The 19,057-nt window shown below is 37.7% G+C and overlaps 1 protein-coding gene across 1 annotated transcript in view; it reads right to left on the reverse strand.

The window, feature by feature from the left end:
• vopp1b (VOPP1 WW domain binding protein b) overlaps positions 1–19,057 on the reverse strand; it is a 99,801-nt gene that overhangs the window by 23,137 nt on the left and 57,607 nt on the right. The gene's annotated exons all lie outside the window — the stretch shown is intronic.

A 19,057-nucleotide genomic window follows, 5' to 3' on the forward strand; every position in this document is an offset into this window, starting at 1 on the left:
TCTAAAGTAGGACATTGAGAGGTTTGTTCTTGTACAATATCTTTCAAAGTATGCAATTACATTGTTATGTATCTATAATAATAATAATAATAATAATAATAATAATAATAATAATAATATGATCTTTTAGATTCAATGTTACAATTTTAAATCATGAAAAAAATTAAAAAGTATTTTGGAAGAATACAGAAGATTCCTCCACATCCTGAATTTACACTCTTTTGTTCAGAGGCAATACTCAGACTAACAAAAAGGTAGAACAATCAGCACTGATGTTCGAAAAGATTGTGGCTAAAAAAGTTTTCTTAAAGAATGGCAAACTGTTTCAAGAGCTGTCTCAATGAGATGGGCACCACAGTTCCCACGGGGAGGGTTTGTTTCTATGGGACAGACACCCAGAGTAAATAATCACGTTTCGCTAGAACATTCCATACATAAAGAAATGTTATAATCTTTTCCAGATATAAGCTTTTTTAAAACCTTTGGAATGGATTGTTTTAAAAGCTTCTTGCCTTCATGGTTGAATATTTGCTTTAAACCTTACCAAGACAGGTGTGTTTATTCCGGATCCCTAATAATAACAAATGGAATTAATTCAACTACTTTTGTGATTTGTCAGAGTGGTTTTGGCATCTGAACTCATTTAGGTTTGGGTGAATATGCAATTAACATTTTAGTTTCTCGTTTTTCTATACTGGCTTGCTGACATTTAATGTCCTTCACCCATGTGTTCAGTTTGAGATTTTATATTTTGATTCAAATATTCACTTAAAAATGGATACATCATTTGTCATAAAACAAAAGACATTACTGAGGGAGAATACTTTTTCAGTGTATTAACTCAATTCAGAAAATCAGGATTAGAAATTCTGCTCTGCAGAAAAAAAGCTTTTAAACTCATTCTGGAAGTGAGCTTCAGCCAAGATAAAACTTATATTGCTAGCTGAATGCCAATTCATGTATTGCAGAGTTAGCATTACCTTGGGCAATGCTGTATCACTCTGGGCATCCTGCCAAGACATCACTTTTAGCATACAACCCCATTAAAACCTGAATACAAAATGTTGTGTTTAGTCAGTGCCACTAAACTGATGTTTTTTTCCTTCAGATATAATCTTTTTTAAAATTTAAAACCTGAATGCTCAAACTGAAGAGTAAGAATGGTAAGATAAATTACAGTAAATGTCAGCAAAAACTAAAAGAACAATCTAAAATATGTTGATTGCATTAAGTATTCAAACACAAACTCAATATTTGGCAACAATTACAGCTACTGTACAAGTCTTTTTATAGTCGGTCTCTATAAAACCTTACACACCACTAAGTACAATTTTTGCTCATTTAGGCAGATTTGCTAAAACTTCCTCAAGTTTTTTAGGGATTGCTTATGGACAGCAGTTTTCCACTCTTCCACAGACTCTCAATAGGATTCACAAGTCAGGACTTTGACTGCACTACTCAAAGACAGTCACTTTCTTTTTCTTAAGTTATTCCAGTGTAGCTTAACGCCTTTTGCTCTGGATGAATGCCTTGCTGAATGGTACATTTTTGCCATAGTTTCAAGTCTTTAGTATTGCCTTTACTTTATTCTATTGTTTTTTCCTTCATTCTAACATGCTTTCCAGATGGTGAAGAGGAGAAGTATGTGTCCATAGATTTTTAAGATAAGATCACTTTATTGGCCATATACAATTTCTTGCATTAGGAATTTGTTTTTTCACATACCTCAACTTGCTCTCCATGAGACACACAGACAGGGAGAGAGAAGGTTGGGGTCAGAGTGCAGGGTCAGCCATTTATATAGCAACCCTGGAGCAGCTGGGGTTAAGGGCCTTACTCAGGGGTCCAACAGAGTAGAATTCCTCTGCCGACTGCAGGATTTGAACCGGCAACCTTCCAGCCACAGGTGCAGATCCTTAGCTACAGTGCCACCGCTCTGCCCATAGCTACCACCACCATGCTTGACTATAGGGATGGTGTTGACTGGAAGGGTTGTGCTCTGTTGGGTCTACATTAAATGTTATGCTTGGCATATAGACCAAGAAGTTCCAATTTGGTCTTATCTGACCATGACAGCTTTAACACCTTTTGCAACAGCGCTGTGGTGCTTTATTGCAAACTCCCTGCAGGCCATTTTTCCATGTGCCCTGTTTTTCATAATGGCTTCCTTCTTGCCACTCTCCATACAGGCAAGCTTTGTGAAGTGCTCTGGATATGGTTGTTTGTTGCACATTATCTTTCATCTCAGCCATCAAATTCTGTAGCTTTTTCCAAATTGTTAGTTTCACAGTAGCATCCTTCAGCAGTTTCCTAATTATCCAACTTCTCCGTTTGGTGGAATGGCCATGAGGCCATTAGGCAGTATCTAGGTAGTATGACGCACCTTCCATTTCATGATGATTGAGTAGACTTTACTCACAGGGATATTCAAAGACTTTAATATTTCCTTGTATCCTTTTCCTGCTATGTACTGTACATTTCAATTACTTTGCCCCTGACTTTCTTTGAAAGCTCCTTAGCTTTAAGCATTGAATATTTGCTTGAGATTTACCCAATGAATGACCAAAAAACTTCACAGAGATAGGCATTTTTATTCTGCAATTATTAGAATTACCATCATTACACAGAGAGAGAACCCTTTAAAACATTCTCACGTGATTTCCCTTGTGTTTGCCTCAGAACGTGAGACAGCGGATGTCTGTATTAATTCGCGATCAGCTCCAAAGAGTCTCTCCTTATTAGTCTCTCGCTTGAGGGTTGAAAGAAACGCATCTCAGAGACTACGCATCGGCTCTCTACTTCTATCAGAAGTATCAATCCTCCGCCGGCAAAAAGCAGCCCGAAAACCCACTCCGTCACATTTGGCGCCATATGGCGCCACCATGCACAAAATATTTTTAAAACATTTTAATGATCATAGAAAGCTGCACTATGAACACATATATTGTCCTTGTTGTTTACACTGTTTTTATTGTCTAGACTTTTTTTTAGTTGTTGTCTAGAAAATATGAGATGAGCATATGAAGAGAAAAAGTTCTTGGTGATTTTCACTAAAATATTTTTTCTAGATGTCAGACATTTTGCAAAGTAAATGTATCTGTTGTATCGGAACAACAGAATTGATCAATAGGGTGAGAACTGAATGTCAGAGTGAATTTTTCAAAGCAGGGTTTCAATTTTGGCAGGAAAAATTCAGAAACAGCTTTTGACATTTATTTAAAAGAATTCTACAGTATTACTTCTACAAAAGCAAACCAGATTGCAAGCTATTCTCAATAGTGAATAGTGGAGTAGAAATAGTAGTACGATGAATAGTAAGAGGTCTGGACTGCACTTTGAAGCAAAGAACGTCTTGTTTATACACATCAAAGAATATAAAAGAATATGTATCCAGGTCCCAGGTCCAAGACCTTCAGGTTTTAAATTACAGGATCTTCACATTTTTTATTTATATAACACTACTCTGTGTACCTCAATGTCAGAGCGCCTTTCCTTTGGTGTTTCGGGAACTAAATAAGGAAAGTAAGTGAATGGTTAATTGGATGTCTGGGTGTCTGATTTGTAGGGGGATGTACACACCAAAGACAGCCCAAGCTTGTTCTGAAAACCCTGGGACGAATGTAATCACCTGTAGGAGTGTTGCGGTTTCCCAGGGCAACCGTGGGCTGCAAGCCGCTCCAGGCCTAGGTGTGACCAACACTCCGCAAATTCTGGTACACCTACATGAATGAAGAGTTCATATGGAAAACCTGTACTGTGTGCAGTCAAAATCGTGGCTTAAAGATGTGCTCTTCAGCTAGTCCTTTTACTGTATATATGAGACAGTTATGGAGATTTACAAGTGCACTTTGTACTGATCTGTTTTTATCTGAACTGAGAATTGTAGGAGGAGGCATGCATAAATTAAGGAATTGTAAGTTACAAAATTTGAATTGATTCCAGTACCCTGGAGCTGTGAGGCAGCAGTGCTATCTACATGTTATCATGCAAGCCCATAAAAGCTGTGTAGAATACATAAAAGAGCTAGGGCCGCAGGAGGAAATTAAATGCTTCAGTGATAGCTCCTCATTTACAAAAGTTATAGTTTATTTTATTCCAATTTAACAGTTTTGTGTACAGTAGGAACAGAATCTATTTCTTTAAAAAGTAAACCTTAATTATATACCCTATCAAATATGGTACATATTTAAACTAGTTTTTTACATTGCTTTTGTTATATTCAACTGTGTAGTTCCTAAAGATATCTGTATGCTTAATGCAAGTGTAGCACCAAATTCTTTCCAGTAGCAAAACATGTCTTGTGTAACTAGGTGTTGTCATTTTATGGACTATGCTAAAGTGTTGGGAAAGATGACAAGTGATTTGTCAGCCTAAGCACGATATAGATAATACAAGTAAAGATATTCATCTGCTATTCAAAGTAGACTTCAATCTTCCTATGTATTCCATTTTTATTCTTCCTTTCTGTGAGTATTGTTTTAATCTAGCAATGTGGCTTCAAAATACGTTTCCAGGTCTCTTGAATCTTTCATTACAATTAACCTTTGCTGTAAAGGAGGCCTTACCTTCCCAGGGTTGAAGGCACATGCATTGTCCAACAGTGAACAGTAATCATTCATCTTTCCATTTTCTAACTGTTTTATCCAATTCAGGATTGTGGCGGAGAACTGTAAGCTATGGGGATGTAGGGACAAGGCCTATTATTTAACTTAAGATTAAGTGTTATTAAAAAGATTTCTCATATTCTTTGTGTGCCTGGACCAAAAAACCTGTTGCCTGTCACAGGAGTAAAGCCAAAGAGGCTTATCTTTTGGAAAAGGACGTATCCCAGGACAGTCCAGACCTAGTTTAAATGCAAGCTAAGATGGATGCCCACTGCTTGGATGTCTATCAATTAGGCTTTGACATTTTGACATAATCTTAAAAGTCACAGGCCATGGCCAATCCTCCAAAAAGATCAGGGATCTGCAGGGTGTGGGAACCCATTCCACCGGGTGACTCAATAAACCATATTTTCCCCAGTTAAAAAGCATTGTGGATCGCCTCTAACACTGCCTTTCTCCGCCAAACCAACTTAGCTGACTGACAACTGACACATGCCTACCACACTTTCAGTTACAGTGTGAGCCTGTATGTAAAGACAGAAATCTGCTGACCTGCTGCAAGACCTTGCAACCAGCTAGCTACCACTAGCTACCACTGTGCACTTGATCACGGCTGGACTTTCTCTGACAAACCTGAATATACTGTAGTATTCTTTAGCAGTAGGTACTATGCAGGTAGAAAACCGAGTTTTTCCCCTTTTCGTGTGACTTGCACCGACTAAGCAGTAACCACCCTGAGTGCAGACTTTGTCCCAGGTCAGCTCAGCACTAACCCAGACAACTCACGTGAGAGAACTGACCTCCAGCTCCAACCTCCAGCTGCCTATAGTGGCATAGAGCCAGCACAGCATGGACTGGACAGCGCTGCGATGGACACAGTCAACTGCTCCGCCATCCCTCTGTGCAGGAGTTAAGAAACCATGGCTGTGGATGAGTATAATTCAATATCCATCATTACTGCCCTTGAGAAGTCAATTTTTTTAACACGTCGATATCAATTAAATTTATCTAAGGAGCACCTGAATGTTGATTATGTTAATGAGACTGCTAAGAACGTTAGTGTAACCGATGGTATACTCAATGTATTATTCTTGTTTTTATGTATGTCTTCTGTATGCACACTGTAGCTTGATACAGTAATTCTCATGTGACAAGCTGCCATCTGTATCCAGGCAGACTCTCATGTATTTACCCTGAATGCTTTTATATACACATTGTCTTATGTATCAGTAAATGTATTCTGTGTGAATCCTCGTGAAGACTCCTTGTTGTTCTGCTGATTGACTCCTAATAGCCAAAGTAAACAAATTAAACATTGTGGCAGTAATTTCACTCAAACCCCTACAGGGTGTGTTGTAAGGCTCCCCCTGAGGTCTAGAGATCAAGTCCCAGCCAAAAACATAACTGTGAAATTAATTGTAATTATGTTTTTGGTTTTAAAAAATAAATTCTCTGGAATTATTGAATGATTGATATTGTTATGTTTATTATTTAAATGAAGAATTTATTATAAACAATGACCAAAGGCACTCTCAATGTAGGTTCTCAAACATAAATTGTATATCTTTATTTTGTAATGTAAAAATGAACACTACAGTGTACCATTGCATCTGTAAAAAAGTACAAACCAAATTTAAATCTAATTGTTTCTGTAAAATAATTAATGTAGGTTCTCAAACATAAATTGTATATCTTTATTTTGTAATGTAAAAATGAACACTACAGTGTACCATTGCATCTGTAAAAAAGTACAAACCAAATTTAAATCTAATTGTTTCTGTAAAATAATTAAAATGGTTAATTTTAATTTAATTTAACACTAGGTAGTTAATATTTCTACCTAGGTTTTGAAATCAATAAAAATACACAGATATTATAAATAGCAATAATGTCTTCAGGGGGATTTTTGACTTTAAATTTAGTAGTATTTTTTTCTTTTGTATCCAAAAGCTTTGTTTTTTTTAATTGATGTTGGTCATTGTGGCAAATCCAGCTATACACACATAAGTGCTTTCAAATACTGTCGTTTTTTAACCGCATTTAGATATGTGTGGAAAGTCACTTGTTGTGAAGAGATATTATGATGCATATAAATTATTTCCAGCTGCACAGCACTTTTGTTTCCTCTTGATAGCTGCATCTTTGTAGCTACAAAAAATAGTCCAAAAAAGAAGCAGAGGACTTAAAGGCCAAATGTCTTTAAAATGAGTGGACAAATATCAAACCCAACATCTTCTCTAATAATGTGTAAAACCATTACAAACACTACATTACATGACTTACGATAACATTACATTACGATTTGCACAGCCTTAAAAAGTGCTGGAAAAATGTGTGTAAAATTTGATTTTTGTAATTGGCTGATAGACAGGTCCAGCTTATCTTAAAACACAGCAATTTCCTTCATTAATGCGGATGGGATGCCACTCTTGCTATTTTGAATTTAACATGTTGAGATGGTGAGTGATCTTGCCAAAGCCTTCCCTCTGTTTAGCCACTGAACATCAGTATGAAGAATCACATCACCGTAATTGCTTTCATAATCTTCTGTCTTTAACTGCCTGTGGTTTGAGAAATTGAGTGCACATAAAAATCACAATTTTCACAAATCCATGACAAATTTAAGTTAATCGTCTTTTCATTTTGAGCAAAGGGCTTTCTTGTGAATAATGCAATGGTAGGCTTGGAAATCTGGGAAATATTTATCAGCTCGAAACCAATAAGATCCACTTTCCTTCCCAGTATTGCTGGTGCACCATCTGTAGTGGCTGAAGTAAGTCATTCCTCAACAAATAGTCCTTGAGTGCTCTGTATATGTCTTTGCCCCGAGATGTATTTCTGAGGGGCAACAGTGCCAAAAGTTCTTCTTTGAATTAATCTCTCACATCAAATCTAACACGGACAATAAATGGTTCTGTGTTGGCAACATCACACAATTCATCCAATGTTAGACTAAAACCAGATGCATTCTTCAAATCATTGAATGATTAAATAATCTTTGGATAGCAATTCAACATATAGTATCTTGCCACAGTCTGGTAAGAAACCTGAAATCTGTTTCTTGGTCAAACTTTTTGTTTTGAAACTCAGCAAACAAAGAAGTACCACTTTTGTAAAGACTTCTAAATGGTTTAGCCATCTGTTTTTTGGCTAAAACCCAGATCATCTTTAGGGATGCTTAGGTAACAGTCACTTATACTCATTAGTCTCTGAAAAATATGTTACTGGACATTAAGAGAACTGAATGGATAATTCTTCTTGAAATTGCTATGCACGGACATGTAGTGTCTCTGTACATTGGCCTTTTTCAAAACAGATATAGAATTGTGGCAAAGAAAAAACAGACTTATCTCTAGGTATTATAAACAAAAATGCAAGTTCCCAAGATGAATTAAACACACATAGATATGAATAATTAAAATTTCTACATGTATCTTAGTTTACTTATTAAATTCTGCAGTACAGTATTTCAGTTGGAGTTGTGGTGGCAAAGTGGTAACAGCATCCTGTCTGAACAATGTAATTATTCTATTAATTGAAATTGCTGTTAGTACAGGATGCATACAGTATGACAAGTGCTTAATAAAAATTTAACACTGTACTTTTTTTGTCTGACAACACAGCTTTAAGTATTCACAATGCCAACTGGCAATTTTACAACCCTGCATTAGATTATTCAAAAAATAAAAATGCCACAATGTGCTGCTGTCCATGATACTGCAGTGCCTACAGTGGTATACTGAGTGACGCGTGTCATATTCTTGATAGCTGCATCTGTACCTCACTTCTAACTCTGCATGAGGGTCCCATAACCTCAAATTTACTGTGGCTAAAAACTTTCACCACGCTTAATTCTTGGGTGTCAATATACCTATTGAGCATTTATTTAGTAATCATATTCTTATACCCAGGCATGTGAAAGCTTGCAGCCCCTGTCCTCCCATAATGTATAATTCCAAAATACATAAGCCCTCCCTTTTCCACAGTCAGAAGTTCTGTCATTGAGCTTCCTGCTTGCATATGGATGTTCCCCATGCATGAATCAGCCTGCCAGTGAAGCTTTCAGCACTCCACCCGAATCATTCTGACTCCATGATCCAGATCTCAAGACAAAATCTAAGAGCCAGCCCGATCCCCGTATGTCTCCTAGTTGCTACATGTCCATGGGCAGCTTCCTTGGGAAACAACCAGATCTTCTTTGTTAATCTACTTCCCTGTTCTGTTCTGCCCAGCTACACTGCACAGTCTCCATTCTGTTTGTCTTCTGTCTGCCTGACCAGCTCATTTCCTGTTCTGCTGGTCAGCCCAGAGCATTTCCAGCTCTTGTCTGTCAGCTTGCTTCTAAGGTCAGGGCCCCGTTATAACAGACATCTTCATTCTCAACCAACTTACAAAGAGCAGACCTTCTGGGCTCAAAAGATGTGTTGGTCAGTTCCCTGTCTGCCTCCATTTGTTATTAAAAATATTTTCTTCTTTCAGAATAACTCACATGCACACTCCAAGCTGTAGTCTTGCCATGCCATCCTCTACTATGCTTTGGGTTACTACAGGTCTTACCAGGAATAGTAGCTTGCTAATGAATAGACAGATGGAACTCTGTGCAATTCCAATTTCCTTTCATTAGAAATTAATTTTCACATTCGGTCATCACACATGTGCTGAGGTTAGTAAATTCTACTTTACATCTATCCTGAAGATCCTGTTTTTAATAAAATGATGCCCAAGGTCACCTTCTTACACGGCACCACATCATGTAGAATATTCTCTGTCACTTTGTATTCTGGCAATTTGTTCTCACTGACAACTTTAATCAGCTACATGGACCTGCGAATTAGCTCTTTCCAGCAGGAGGACTTTACTTTTACTACACCACAGATAGGATTTTCAAGCACAGTCTTAATTGTGTGTGAACTAAGCACTCTGCTTTCTTTCAGTAACTCTCCTATATTTTCCATTCTTTTACCCTATAGATGTGACTAACTGGTTAGAAGGATTAGTGTAAGAATAGAAGAGCAATGGAATAACAGGCAAGGAAGAGCTTTATCACCTTGTCTTGCTTATTCATTTTTTAATAGTTAAACCACCTCAAATATCAGGGGTTTCTTGAAGTAGACTTAATTTGGCTTCAGCATGGCAGGGCAGTGTGATCCAGATCCCTACTTTTTCTTTGTAAAGAAGTGACTCCTATTTCCAATCCAAAAAATGCTTTTTAGTCCCACTTTTTTCAATTAGTAAAATATAGGTTGTAGATAGTTTTGTTATATATAAAAGGTCTAATGTTTTTAGCACATGGGAGTTGGCATAATAAATTGAGGTTTATTTACAAAAATGTGAGTTATATACAGCAATTTGTTGAGGCCATGCATCAAAAACTGAATTTATGCACAAGAACATAACCTAGGGTGGTGCAGTGGCTCTGGGGCTAAGGATCTGCACCTGTGGCTAGAAGGTTGCCGGTTCATATCTTGTGGCCAGGGGAGGAATCCTACTCCGTTGGGCCCCTGAGCAAGGCCCTTAACCCCAACTGCTCCTGGGGTGCCATATAAATGGCTGACCCTGCACTCTTGCTTGAAGCTTCTATCCCTGTGAAACTAACAGCTGACATTCTGAATATCCAAGCTTATTCAGTAAAAAGCTATAGCTGGGATGAACTGAGTTTCTTCTGACTTTCTTATTTGTGTATGGACCCAAGTGTGCACAAAGTGTTTTCAAGATTGGCAAGTTCGGCAAAGATGTTGAACTGGAGAGCTGTCTTCAGAAAAAAAACTAAGGAAAAGCTCCCCCCCTCTCTGCACTGGGATACACCTGGAACAGAGCTACATGAAATTGGACAATGAAAATACAGCCTAGCTCTGTCTTCAGTGGGAAATTCAAAACTCATCAAGAAATGTTTGACTTTTAAGTGTAAAACATCTATATTCACATTATTATTCTCAAGAATTAAACTATTATTCCAAACACGTGTTTGATAAAGTTTAGTTGACAATACTTCTGTAAGTGTTGTTGTTTCTACTCTGTAATTAATGTCCCTACTTTGACTCCTCGCCTGGTTGGAACCATCAGCCTCCGTAAAACTGGACTCCAGTGGTTTATGGACTTGCCACTGGTCAGGGTGTTTGACAAGCCTTCAGGTGACTGCAGGATTGAGTAGTTTCTTATAGAGTACAAACTGATGGATATCCATCTGCCTTTGTCCAGAAACACCTATCTAAAGCAGGAGACAAAAAAAAGAGTCAGTATGATGTCAAGCAGGCTGGAAGAGCCTTTGCTGCTGAGTAGCTGGTGTGGGTCTAAAACCCTCAGCGGAATAAGGGAAGTTCCCCGCAACTCTCAAATGCCTGTGAGGCCCCTGTACGGTCCTTGGGCAGATGTGGTTTATCAGGTGAGACTCGGGTACTGTCGCAGGTTGGTGGTGCTATAGCAGGTCCGTCTGACCCCTTATCAAAGATGCAAGGACAATGAGCCAGAGAGAGACTGAGGCCCAGGCAGGCCAGAGGAAGCTGGCCCAAGTTGTCCCCCATGGGTCCTTCCAAATGATGTACACTCAGTACCTGCTAAGGCCTCACTGGAACATCCCACACATACCAGAAGGCCCCCAACTCGCTTCAGTGGATTTTGTTTACAACCTGCCTAAGGCCTTAGGTGGGGGTGTTGTTTGTTAAATCAGGGGTAATTATTCTACCTTGTGGTCCTCCTGAATGGTGTTTTTTCCCCTGAGCAAAAAATCAATTTTTGGTAAACCCACAGCACTTTTAAGTGCTACAGAATATTACAAAGACTATGCGATTGATATAAAGAAATCCTCACATAGACTCTAAAATAAACAATAACATGTTTTTAAAAGATAAAGTACTGTTTAGCATCTAAGAGATAAAATTCAGAATCATTAAGATTGTGACAGGTATCGGCAGAAAGTAGGGAAGGGAATAGGATGGGAATATGCTGATGTATTAAACAGATAATTCACTCAGGTATACATGAAGGAAAGAATAGACATGCCTCAGGCTGAGGAAAGAAAGTTCTGTATCACAAAAATATAAGCATAGAAGAGGGAGAAGTGCTACAGGTACTTAAAAGCACTTGAACAAATCTCCAGAGCCTGATGGTATTCTATCAATTGCACTTAATGAAATAAGAGATGTTATGCATAGGCCATTAACAAATTTCTTGTCTACAAACAGAATATGTATATTATTGTGACAGACCCCACCCTTGGTTAGGGACATACAAAAACCTGTGATGGATATTGAAGTAAAGTATTGCAGAGCTTTTCCAAGTTTTTTTAACAAACAAGATTGCTCAGGTTTTTCAGTTTTCTCCATACCACCCACCTATAGCATCATGCATTCTATATATATTACCAACCAAACCCATGTAAGATTATTGGTGATATCTCAAATGCACAATCCAATTAACAAAGAGACTCCCAGTGAATCTACTTACAGATCAGAGGCCCTTTGGCATTGTCTAGTGGCAGACCAGTTTATTACAGTCATTAAATAGGATGGGCGGACATATCTCTACATCAGCTGGAACCCACAGAGACAGAATGTGTAAAGCTACTACAGCAGGCTGGAGGGATACAGGTTACATAGCCACCCGGCCTAGATTAAATGCCCTACCTTGTGACCCTTTTACCTGGCAATTGCTGGAGGCTACACTGCCTGAAGGAAGTTAGCAGGTCATCTGTGCCATGACAAGATCATCCCCCAAGGACAGGGGGGACCCCTAGACAGGATTATTCTCAGCCTCATCTGAGTTTGTGGAAAAGGATTTGCTCTAACAACCCCTCTCTTTCCTTTTCTATCCATTGGGCAGACGTCATGGTTATGTCCTTTCCATCGATTTATTTTAAGCCTTTTTAGCATTGAATATGGAACACTATGATGTGACCTTACCGAAAATCCTCAAATTAAGTGACAAAGGGAACTCTTCAAATAGTGTGCGGACTTCTTCAAAATTATCAAAGAATGAAGCAAAGGAGGAAAGAGGAAAGTGCAATTAAAAGGTCAGGCAGCACTTGTTCATGCAAAGGGTTGTGGGAATATGGAACAAACCAGTTTTTGTAGCTAATACCTTGGCTTCCTTCAATTAATGGCTAGATGAGATCTTTGATTAATTAACTGCAGAAAAAAACAAATGGTACTGTACTGTATGAGCCAAGTGGCCCTGTGTCATTTCTAAGCTTTCTACTACTCTGTATATAAATCCAATAAGAATACACATTTTACTAGGATAAAAATAATTCCAGGCAATGCTAAGCATAATTTGCATCACAAATGATTTACATGCTATTAAAACTGCAAGAACTGATGATTCCACCTTTTAAGATACATTTTGAAAAATAAGAGTAAGTACGTATACAGCATATGCATAACCTGTGTGACAGATACCACCCAGATGGCAGCAAAGCAGGGCGGTTGGCACAGGAAAACCAGCCCAAATCAGGGGAAGATTAACTGCCCACAGGGAACCATTCTGATGCTACTCTTGCTTCCTTATAGTGTTAATAACGGTTTGTTCTAATACTATCTCTAACCCACAGAAGTGGAATCCGATTGGCCCAGTACGCTCATTAACCAACATCCTTATTACCGCTGTGGAATGCAGAAAGCAATCGAGGCTGCTACAAACGCTGACAAGGAGTATTTCGATTTATAATACAACTCTCCTAAACAATCTCTCCCTGAGATATTTAATGCTCACTGTCCCAGATAACCATGAGAGTCTCACTAGACAAACTCTGTCCCCTTAGTCAATGCTTATATACTGTAGGGCTCTGGCAACCCCAGGTGCAGCCAGTTCACTGATTTCTTCATGTTTGTTGCAGTGCCACCTTCTGGCAGCTCAAGCCTGTTTATACCATCCAGATCTGTCCCTTCAGCTACAACCTGTAAATAACAGTCAAGTAAATAACAAAACTTTTAAGACCAATGTAACATTTTTTCTGCATTCTTAACTCATAGTGTTTTCTAATGTTGTGTTTTTTTCTAATGTTCGTCTTGCTGCTTTAGAATATGTTTGACATTCTTGCACTGTTGTGTAAGGCAGGAAGGTGAATGTGCACAGTTACTGCCTAGCTGCTCCATCTCGGTGATGATCAAGCATAAGAAACAATAAAAATCAGTGTAGGATGAAAAGTGATTGGCTTTAGATGTTCAGGGGTATAATAAAATAGCTCTTGAGTTACAAAAGGGCAGCTGCATTTGAGAATGTTACACCGTGCACCCTGCCTATTACATTTTCACATTAGGAGAATTCATTATTTCTAATAGCCATCTCTTCAAACCAAGAGGAAATTCCAAGGGAAGCTATACATTCCTTAAAATGACAAATGGACAGTGGAATCACTGGTTGAGTGGAGCTTATGAGTAGCAGTAGGCACCCATGCAGACTGTTTTTGCCTTTCATTTTTAACACAGCCAAAGACTCCAGGAAGTGAAATGGAACTTGAAATGTGTACAGCATCCACATAATGGCCAACTGAATTTATTTTATTTTTAACCAGATATATTGTCGAGAACTGCTAGCTTGCCTCTTAAGCAGCTTAATTCCATAGGTTTTGTTTATCATTATAAGCGTTTATATTACCACTATTTTATTTTTGTCAGCTTTTAGTCTTCATTGAATAAAATTGATTCTGGTTACAGTGAGATGCACTTGTTGTTATCCCTGCCAAACTTCAGTTAATAACTTCCATTTCATCATGCCCATGTTTAGAACCATATTAGAAGTGTATATGTCAAATTTGACAAGTAGAACTCCCCATTTGCTAGTTCATAGCAAATGGCTTTTGCCAACACATTATTATGAACTGCAATTATCTTCAGGTTTTTTTTCACATGTTGTAAAAACTACAAAGAGATCTGGAAACAAAACTGTATGATTACAGTATAAACTGCAATTAAGCATGTAGACTCCACTGCAGTACAGTGGCAAATCAATTTGCTTTTGTTTAGAAAATGCTAGTTTGAAAAATAAATACTGTAAATAGCCACATCAGGAAAGTGCATTGGAAAGCATGCTGACTCAGAAGGCAAGATTGTTCTCTGTCTACTCTGTCTATTATTGATTACAGTTTTTGTCAAAGTGATGGCTAACGCAGACACATGAAATAGGTAGAATAAGGAATGCAAGACTATGGAATTAAACTTAAACATCGATTTGATTTCCCTTTTTATTTCTTCATTTTGTAAATTGCCAGCTTGCTAATGCAGCCCGTTTGTTACGGAAGAGTGATTTGTTTCTGTCTGCCAGAAGAAGGTTTCAATTTATTGCTCAGGCTGTCATGATAATTTCTGCTTGGCTACAGAGATGCAAACATATACTTACAGTATACTCATTGGACTTGTGAGTAAGAGGGGTTTAAATGAATAAAGGCCATGCAGCCCATCTTACTGGTGTAGTATTTTAAGAGCTAAGCAAATCACACATTTTGTCCAACTGTTTTTGAAGGAGTCCAGATACAGGACTTGCTGTGTCTGAAATGACTCATTTTAATTTAAAACTGTGACCCAGTTTAATAGTTTCACTTTTGATTGTGAAAGTCTCCTATAGCTCTTAAGGATTAGATATTCTAGGATCAAATCTCCTTTAAATCTCCTTTGTTCAAGACTATCAGTAGATAGTAGTGAGACACGAAGAAGTGTTGTGAGATAGATTTCTTTATATTATGAAACTATCATTTTAATTCAGGGAATTTGTATAAATTTCCTTAAAAAAATCTTTGGTCCCCAGGACCATCTGTCATCTTTGTTGAACCATTTTGATTATTTACACTTCTTGTGAGCCATTAATTATATATCTTTTAAACAAATTCATGCTTGAGTTTTTACAGTAGTATTCTTGTGTGCACTTGGGTGCTGATATGACTTACGTCTAGCTTGCTTTTTAAATTAATCGTCACTAATTTGTGTCCCTTACTTTGGAAACTAAAAAAACTAAAAAATATGCCAGTATTATACGGTAAAATGTTTTAAAACATTTTAAAAAGTCACTGATTTAAAAGTAATTTATAATCAATAACCAGGTACCTCTTTGGATATACAGTAACAGCTAAACTGAATAAGAGCAATTGGTCCTAAAATGATAAAAATCTAGTTATCAGCTATTTAAAAAAAAAGTATTCATTGTGGTGAATGCTGACCCCTGGGCTACAACTTGTAACCCATCTTTAAAGCGAAGCTACAGTATACATTCCTTGTCTTCCCCGGAAACATACTGGCGCACCTTACAGGCTTAGCCCTCGGCGCCCAGTTTCCAACTATAATCAGCCTTACTCAACAACTCTACAGAGATTATGGAGAATTCAAATTAAATCGAGTAACACGTAGAAAGACAAATCACTAAATTCACTCTGGAACTATCATTCATCAGCTAACTCCACTCCATAATAAAATAGTTACAAGTGTTCTCCATTAAATCCTAATTGCTGATCCTGTGGAATGGATTCATTCACATGAACCCCTTTTTCACCTGTGGAGGCTGTACCCAAGACTCACCTGGCATCAGCACAAACATGCTTCCACAGAACATTCTGCTCATCTTATGACAAAGACACACTACAAAGGGTTGTGGCAATGGCACATGGGATTATAGGATGTGACTTACCACGAATCAATGGGATTCGCACCATCCTCTGTCACAATAAAGTTCTGAGGCATTGCTTAAAAGCTAACAGCAATGCCTCAGAACTCAATGCACCTCTGCACTATGAACTTTTTGTGTGGACTAGCATGTTTTTTTTTCACTATGACATATTTATTGTTCTCTACAACATATTTATAGTTCTGGTTGTTACTATTTATTATGTAACATTTTGTAATCTACATTGTGTGGTGTTGTCAGTTGTACTGTGTATGCCCTGAGGGATCAGCGCGAATAAGAATTCCAATGTTACAATGTAACAATAAACTCCTCTACTCTCTCTCTACTAAACTCTTCTACTTTACACGCTCTACTTTTCTTCCATTATTTAATTTTAATGTGCACAAAACATACAGAGGGGAACATAAACTTCAGCTTGTTTTAATGGGTTAATACTATTATCATAGGCAGCAGCCATGTCACCCTGCAACTCATTACCTGGCAACCCACTAAAGCTAAGCAGGTGTGAGCCTGGCCACTACCTGGATGGGAGATTTCTTGGGAAAAACTGAGGTTGCTGCTGGAAGATGTGTTAGTGGGGCCAGCAGGGGGTGTTCACCCTGTGGTCTATGTGGGTCCTATTTCCCTAGTATAGTGACGGGGACACTATACTGTAAAAATGGTGCCATCCTTCAAATTAGTTGTAAAACCAAGGTCCCGATTCTCCGTGGTCATTAAAAATCCCAGGGGGCGTTTCTCCAAAAGAGTAGGGGTGTAACGCTGGTGTCCTGGCCAAATTTCCCATTGGCCCTTACCACATCTTACCCCCATCAATGAATTGGCTTCATCGCTCTGTTCTCCTCCCCACTGATAGCTGATGTGTGGTGAGAGTTACACTATGGTACACTATGGCTGCCGTCGTATCCTCCAGGTGGATGCTGCACATCGGTGGTGGTGGAGTCTACACATTAACTGTAAAGTGCTTTGAGTGGAGTGTCCAGAAAAGCGCTATATAAGTGTAAACAATTATTATTATTATTAATGGTGCTTCTAAAGCCTAAAGATAATGTACACCCACTGGATTCACCCCTCCAGCAACGATGAGGGATGACTCTCTATAAAAAACTATGCTGTAAAAGGCTACTTCAGTTCATAGTTTGATTGCATTCCAAGCATTTTTTTCACAGTGCAAGAACCGCAATAAATCACAGAAAAATTGTAAAAAAATGTCTTAATGAATCAAAAATGAAGTAGTTAATGCAAAGAAACAAAGAAAAGTTATGAGACGCCTCATACAGAAATTATTGTTTCTGCTGCTTTCTATCAAGTGATAAGAATGGGATGAATAGTCAAGAGGTAAATGGTATTCTAACTTCTTAATTTGTTGAAAATAAAAACAAAAGGATACATCCCCCACTGTCTGTTACATGTATAACCCACACAATTACTTAATGTATATCAAAATGGGTTAATTTGGTCTTGCAGTACCTGCTGTGTTTTTATTCAAGGCATCTTATTCAATTAGGTTATTCATGGGGAAAATGATAATGAAAGACTATAATGAAAATACATTGAAACCATACTGTATTTTATCATCTACAACATACATTCACAGTCACACAGTCTAGATATACTCTAATACAAAGAAAGATCTCTCTGTGCCAACTAATGATTTGTAATATTCTATTTTAGGGATCAGCTGTAGGGTTGCTCACTGACAACAGAAGCAATTATCACCATCGACAGCATGCTGTATTTAATTTTGGAGCACCTGAGTGACACAAGCCCTTAGAAAATATGGTCATGTTCAGCAATACATTTCTGTAATGAGGGAAGAGTGTCAACAGACTCACAAGTGTAGCAAAAATCCAGACTAAGTACACTTTGATGAAAGCATGTGTGACTGATACTCCATGAGACCAGAGGAAGCAAACACACTGTTCTTAAAAACAAGATCGAAAGTGTGAAGGATAAAATCTGTACTGTATGAAGTATGAAGAACAAAAGACACAACAGTAGTTAAAATGAAGAAGCAGTGAGATCTGGCAGACTGGATGGGAGCGGGGGGCAAAAACTTTACTGGAACACAGAACTTATACTACATGGTTTTGGAAAGGAAATATGATTTTTAGCAAATAAAACAAAAGTCCACACAACATCTCCATATCTTAAGTATCAGAATCTCCAGAACCTTTTAAAACATGAATTTGACTGGGGAATACAAAAAAAGAGATGATGTTGGACTCCTCACAGCCAACATGTACTGTCCTATGAAATTACATTTATTAAACCATATCTGACAATAAAGGTCACATAGAAATAGAAATAAGACAATAGAAAATGTAATTCACATACCAGAAATATTTCTACAAAACTCAGACCTACAATATGCTAGACTTTTAGATATTCTAGCTATATTCTAGTTAAAAGAAAACTAGAGCATAAAGAACAGGAAATAAATGACATTGACAAACGTCTCGAAAAACTTCAAGAAAAAAATATTAATTATTATTAGTCCCTTTATACGTATAAGGCCCCAGGTATTCTAAAAATAGGTGTATACATACTGTACATAATCTGAAATCCCCATCCCAACCTCTAAACAGTGCAGTTAAAAAAGACAGGCTGTCGGTACAACTAGAGTGGACATACATCATCAGACAGATACTAAATAGAGCTCTTATTTAAAGTGAGGCTGTCTGGAATAGCTCTGTCAGTTATCTACAGTAGCAAAATAATGTTTCATATTACATCACATACTCATCTTAAATTACAATTATGATAATATTATTACTTACTGTAAATAACAGGAATTTAAAGTTGCTACAACAAACTAAGTTTGTGATTTGCACTTGGTAGATAACTTA

The sequence above is a fragment of the Atractosteus spatula genome, chromosome 6, assembly GCF_055471065.1.
Source record: "Atractosteus spatula isolate fAtrSpa1 chromosome 6, fAtrSpa1.hap1, whole genome shotgun sequence".
In the NCBI taxonomy this organism is placed as follows: domain Eukaryota; kingdom Metazoa; phylum Chordata; class Actinopteri; order Semionotiformes; family Lepisosteidae; genus Atractosteus; species Atractosteus spatula.